We start from the raw sequence: 7,238 nt of genomic DNA on the forward strand, positions 1-7,238 counted from the left end.
GCAATCTCCCGTGCAGTATAAATGAAATTCAGCTGAATTGCAAAAGTTCAAAAAGTGCAGTTCCTCCAATAGCCACTTGAGACTGACTCCATAAATGAGTCGCTTCCAACAGAACAAACTTCAGCACTGATACGGGCATGTTTACAGCATGATCCAAACAATAAATAAATAAATAAATAACTGCACAAGGTTTGGGCCTTTTTTTTTTTTTTTTTTAAATTTTTAATAAACTACTTTAATTTTTTGAGACTTAGAATTAGGAGCACAGTTGCTTTAGTTGACAAGTAGCTGTAGCTGGAAACTGTCTGCTAGACCCCATCTCTCATCCACACAGTGTTTGTAGTGTTGGTTCTAATTTTTAATGGCTATATCTGACAAGTGAAGTTTGGGGTCCAGTTTCGATTTTATTGGTCCAATATGCAACACTCACTACCAGACATTTGGCTCACTGTTGAAATTCTAAAGCTTATGGATGATGTAGTGGTTAACAGACTTGTTGTCACAGCTAATTAGTGTCTTAAGGTAAAACCCTAATAGAAAAAAAACTAAGAATAAAAATGAAGAACCATGAAAATCACCTATTGAAACAGCAATGAAACAAGATTGACAAGAATGAGACCAAATAAACTCACAAAAACACAAAGACTTTGATCTGATTCTTATATGTATTTCACAACTTGTCAACTGATCAAAACCAAAAGGAGAAAAGTGATTTCATTCAGTGCATTAGCAAGAAACGTCTCTGGAAACTGGAGACTCTGCTTTGTATTTAAGGCCCCAGTCTTTTCAGCAAACTTAAACAACCCCCATTGTTCTTTAAAAACACACCTCTTTCCTAAAACGCTGATGAACCAGGGCAGAAACGTGTTTGAGAAATGAAAACCACTTCCAACTGCCTCAAGCTGCCTTTGAAACCCTCCTGACACAGAGAGGGGATGTTTGCTGGCCCCCACCCAGCCACCTGGGGTCCTGAGGATGGATTGTTTATCCTCTTTTCTACACGGCTACCGTGGGAGGGTGTGATCAGCTTCTCCACCTGAGTTGAGTCTAAGGGGAGGCGATTGAAGGCGACCTCTGGGAGTGTTTATTGTGTTTACTGGGTCTGCAGGCTTCCCACGATTGTATGAATGTGGACAGACTGACTGGACACCCCTCTGCTTTGAACTGTACAATATGTATGCGTGTGTTTGTGTGTGTGTACTATAAGCATGCACGTGTCTTTGAAGTGGATGAATGACCAAAAGATTTCAAACCTGCTCAATGTGCATACTTCACAAGCATATACAACAACGATTATATACAGGATATATATATGTGTGTGTGTAGAGGAGAACAGGGCATGCTGAACTGACAATATCAGAAAACTCGGACAGAACCAGCTTCCACAATTTTGCATTTATAGTCCAGTTTGACACGATGTGACGACAAGGTAGGTTTGAATCTCTCGTAGTGGGGTGTACATTCAAAGTTGTGGTTAGTTCTGTGTTTTTTGGGCTGCTCTAATGAAAGAAATGCCCCAAATCAAGAAAAGGAAGAAGCATTAAACAGGCGAGAAGCTGTCTTAAAATATTCATCTATTTGTCAACTTTTAAAATGCCTCTTTTGCCGTCCACACTGAGATAGTTTTAAATGAAACTTGTAACAAAGGCAGGTTTGGTTTGCACTATAGTGACTCGCTTAATGGCCGTCAGAGAAGATGGGAGATGAAACAAAGACGAGACCTCGTCTTCCTGTCGCTCTTCTGTTCTCTGCTCGAGGGGAATTGTTTTAGGTCAACAAGCCACAATCCCCTCCACTTCTCCGTAAAGGTACAGATATAAACAGGAACCTGCATCCAGAGCCCCTTTCTTCCTGAACTCCAGGCCAGCTGCTCTTCCTCCTCATCTTCCTCCTGCTTTACTCCTCAGCCTCTCTGATGTGCCTGTTTGGTTTTTCAGATATTTGAGACAAAGGGCTTCAGTCAGTGGGATTCCTGTTTGGTTTTGAATGCGGTCTAAACTGGTTTATTGGGTATTGGTACTTTATGTTATGTCACATAGAAACTGCACTGAATCTGCAATTCCGGACAAAAAGATAACATTTTTAAGATTTCTGTTTTATCTATATAGCGCCAAATCACAACAAGAGTCGATTAAGGTGCTTTATATTTAAGGTAAACACCTTATAATAATAGAGGAAAAACCCCAACAATCAAACAAGCCCCTTTGAACTTCAGGGTGGTGACCACGAAAATGAAAAACGCCCTTTTAACAGGAAGAAGCTTTCAGCAGAACCAGGCTCAGGGAGGGTCAGTCATCTGCTACGACAGGTTGGTTTTTTAAAAGTGCAATAATTTTACTATATGTAACTAAGTAAGCAACATTTTCACCTCAAAGTACACAGGGGTGGTTTTTGGTCGCTTATAACTTATTTAGTACTTTAACTCGCAAGCTAAAATTCTCTTGCCTTAATGTTTTGCAAAGTTGCGCATCCAAAATCAACTGTACACCATCTCCACATGTCAAAATGTATATCCAAAATTTTCTCTGTTTGTGATAATACAGCAATTAATTGTAATAAATCTGGAAAATTGCAAATCTTTTGTTGTCCACATACACAGAAATTTAAACTCCTTAAGTGAAGCCAAAACTCACAGTTTTGAAAATAAAAACAACGTAGTTACTGCATGATGATAATTTAACAACATGTGCTCAATATGTAGACAATTTTGCTTTTATGTAGGAACACAACCACAATATAGCGAGGTGGCAATCAGCTGAGTCAAATCCCCCATTGCACAAAGCAGACTGACTCGGGTTGATTGCACCATGCTGGCAGTTATTTGCAAACCATTGCCAGTCTGTCTGAGTCAGTCAAGGATTGTCTTGATACAGGTTACCACCCATCAGGTGCCCTGTGCAGTCAACTTGAGCTTAAAGTGGTTGACCAGAGGTTGAGGGTGTTGCAAGATGAACCTCTGGACAACAGCTGGTTGCTGCAACTACTTGCAAACGACACAAAAATATTAATTAATTAAATCACCAGGCAACCACAGATTTTTTTTAGCTTCAAGGACGTTGGTGTCTATTTTACTTTAGTGCGATTCAGCCATACAGTGATGAATGATTTAGTTTGTCTTTATTAGTAGATATACTGATATCAGCTAAACAGGTAAAACAATTCTATTTCGTTACATTTCTTTCATTCTTTAATACTTTGTGTTTATTCTTTATATATTTTTTAAACCTTTTTTTTATTTGTGAAAATAGCTAACTTTAACAGTTAGCCATTAGCTAACTTAACAGTTCTAGTTTTTTTTTTATTAAAAAAAGTTCAGCTCTCTGGTGGACAGGATAGGATTAGCTTTCGGATAGATGGGTATCACCGTCCTGACTTTTTGAAGACAGACTGACCACATTTAAACAGGATAAGTTCAGCGTAGGTTTTCTTATTTAACATTTAATGCTAATGCTTGCTAACATTAACTAAAAATATTAGCTAATGCTAGTAAGCATGGTTACCAGGGCACTAGCAGAGTTTCTCTATAAACTTAAGTAATGGTGTTTGTCAAATAATTTTATTTAAACATGCTCCAAAGGGCACACTAGAGAAAATATGTTCAAGAAGTCTAGTTTGGTTACCTGAATTACCAGAGGGGAAGCTTCTTCTTTTTTTTTTTAACCACTGAAAGTTTCTGTTTGCTGCACACGTTCAAGAACAAGCTAAATTTTGACTCAACACCTCACAGACTCAGAGAAGTTTATGTCTCAAAGTATACATGTTCACAACTTCAACTCTAATCTTTCTGGCTGTTAGATGTTTAGCATGGATTTGCTTTTTCATAAAATTTTTCGAACTAAAACCATCCACCTCCTTCTGCTGAAAACAATTTGGCCCCCGCTGTTGAGTTGGTTAATTATTCTCTTAGGCCTCATGATTACAGTTGACTAATTTCATATCTCACAGGATCAGTTGGAAAAGTCAAATGTTGATTAATGCATGTTTAACGTGCCCAGTTCAAAGAAAAATGTAAAAGTCATTTAAATCTTAATTCAGCAAAACTGTGACCTACAACTTCAACAGCAAGGGAGGTGTATTAAATGCCACTTCTACTGCTATATCTCACAGGTTTGCAAGAAAGTATCACTGAGAATGATAGGAAGCACCGAACAGTCCTGACTTCGACTGTATATTTGATTGTATATTTGATTATTTCATTGGTCAGCCTACCCTGAAATTCCTTTGAAAAGAAACAGGAAACAGCTGCTGAACAGGCACTCGCCCACAGCGAGTGTCACGTCTTTGCTTCCCAAACCTTTTCCCATCAGTGCTGTACTCCCTCTTGAAGGGACAACTTTATGTTCCCAGACAAAAAAATCCTTTTGCTCATTTGAAGTGGGTGGTGAAATTTCTGTCTGTGACAGTTGTGGGAATGTGTTTTCATAATTGTCTTCATAATTGTAATGCAGAGTCAGCACTGTAAACCAACTCTGTGCTATGTGAAGAATTTCAACATGAATAAATAACCTCTAAATTCATTCTCAGACATTATTCATAATACATTAGTTGGTAGGATGTAAATGGAAACCTGTGGGAAATACACAAGGTCTGAAGGGGAAACGGCAATCTTCGGTCTCTAGACTGAAGAAGTCTCTTGGATGAGTGACAAATTGTTTCTCCCACTGAGAATGCTACGTCCAGATGAACAGAATCAAGTCTATTTTAATGTACTAAAAGCATAATTTTATATTCAGTTAGATGGGAAACTAAAGATTGAGACTGTAAACTGTTTCCTGAAGGTGTTAGAAAGAATGGAAGTTTAAGTCATTTTATCAATTTGTCCATCGTTTATATACTGTTCATTTTATTTAAAAAAAAATTAAGCATCCACCACTTCAGAGGTCTGTCAGCTGAACATCAGCCTCCTACAATGGCCATAATATTCTGCTACACTTGTTCCCAGGTCTCTTGGGGGTCTTGGTAACTGTTCTGCAGGGTAACTGAGACAGACAGATGTAGCTACATGAGCCAGACACAGCAGACACGGATTAAGGCGCATCTATGATACGGTATTCTGCATTCTGCAGGCTTTGAGCAGATCGACTGAGACAAATATACAAGTGCACCTTTAGGGTGGATGTGATCATTCAATTTTGAGCGTGTCTACCTGCTCTAAACACAGGAAATTGTCTGTCTGTGTTTGTTTGTGTGTCTGTGTGTATCACAAAAACACAGTTGTGTATTTTGTTTACCTCAGTAGGTATGACAGTCATCTGCTGTCAGAGTCAGTTTTCAGTGGCGGTGTTGCCCACCCTGGATCTACTCCCAGCACTTATAAAGTGATCCAGTAGACTGACTTCAGTTTCCTTGATCCTGCTATGCAACCAACCTTGAAACACCACCAAGTCCAACTCATCAGTTCCTTACTGACACTCCATGTAAAAAGATAAAAAACTTGGCACAATTTCATGCCTCGCCCTAATGCTTCTGCCTTTGTTGACTGATTGATTACCATTTTCTTTTTAGTAAATATGTGGGGCATTTAACAGGCGCTTAGCTTGTTTTGCCTCTACTTCTCACGATATGCCACTTGTATTTTAGAGCACAAACCACGTGACAAACTGAGTGAACACAGTGGTGTTGAAGATGATTCAGCTGTGGGTTTTTTTAATGATGTTGTACACTGTGTTCCCCAAATGAACCTGTGTATGAATTATAAACATTCACAGAGTCCTAACTGGTCTGTTTGGAAAGCAAACAGGGAAAATGGAGGCCAATCTATTGTATGACCTCTGGACCATGCACATCTGACCTGATTCACTCTTGCTTCAAACAGCCTTTTAAAAGCCACCCAATCAACGATGTGATGGCACTAACAAAAGAAAAAAGAGTTGGGTACTACTTGTCAACACGCTGGTATTTACTTACATCTACGTGCTTAAAGAGATAGAAACTGGCTTCTGTTGACGGAAATTCTATACTCATGATGTTTCTCATCCTCAGGCAATGAGGGCAATGAGGGCAATGAGAAAATCTAGCAAGACAGGTCTTTGACTATGTCTGTAAATTACACAACATGTCCTCATTCCGGTGGGACCAACTCCACTTGTGCTATTTTCTCTCAGAGTGAGTACAAGACCATAAAACCAGTGCAACTGGTTTCTGTGCTGGCTGGAGGGTAACCAGATATTATGATTTTTCACTACTGTGGTGCACTTGACTTCCTTGTTTTATGTAGTGTGTGCACACTGTGTGGATACCTGGTTAATAAAAGTGCCCACTAAGGACAGGCCAAGGCCCAATTTCAAAAAACCTCATTTTTTTTGAAATTGAGATTAACATATCCCATTCCAAAGTAGCAACAACAAGACACTAAACAACAACACAGAGACTAAGAAGGCTAGAAAGAGGCACAGAACATAATGCGAAACAATATTAAAAAAAGGAAAAGATCCTTGGAGTATTTTATAACTAACTTCATCACTCTCAGCACAATTAGCAGAGCAAGCAGAGCAATCACAGTGTGTGTAAGTGTTCTGTTTCATGGTAGGTCATCAACAACAGTGATAATAAATAAAACAAACAGAAAAAAAGAAGAAATCCTATGGAAACCTGGATAAAATAACAGCTATGGGGCACAAAAGGCCATCACAGAGACAGAACACCCACGGAATATAAACTGAAGACAAATAGATACAAATCGAGACAAAGTGACTGATAAGAAGCACTAGATCAGATCATGTCAAGCTCAATTTACATTGTGGTTCACATACATACTGATCAGTTTGATCTTCAGTGTGCCAGGTCAGTTTTATGGTATTTAATGGTTTATCTTTTAATTAATTGCTTTGGTGTAGTATTAAAAAGAAGGTAGTGGCTGGGGCAGATCTAGAGACATTTTCTTAGGGCGGCATCAGGGTGGCATGGAAATCAAATGGGGTGGCAAAATCAAAGCCTTTTTTTAAACACATATGCAGGTGTGGTTAAAATGATTCAAGTGCAGCAAGTATACACGTTTCATATAACTATAGTCTATAACTTAATTATTTTCTGTAGCCCACATAATTAAACTTTTCAGTTACATATCACATGTGAATTTTTTATGTTATGTATTGTATGGCCTGTATAATAAATAAATACATATAAAATATACATTTTTTAATCATAACTCTGGATTTAGTGACCTTAAATTAAAATTTAAAAACTGATGTATACTTTGAAGTCCAAACTTTTAACACAAGCTGAAATAGAGGCTCAGC

The sequence above is a fragment of the Oreochromis niloticus genome, linkage group LG7 (genome assembly GCF_001858045.2).
Source record: "Oreochromis niloticus isolate F11D_XX linkage group LG7, O_niloticus_UMD_NMBU, whole genome shotgun sequence".
NCBI classification, from domain to species: Eukaryota; Metazoa; Chordata; class Actinopteri; order Cichliformes; family Cichlidae; genus Oreochromis; species Oreochromis niloticus.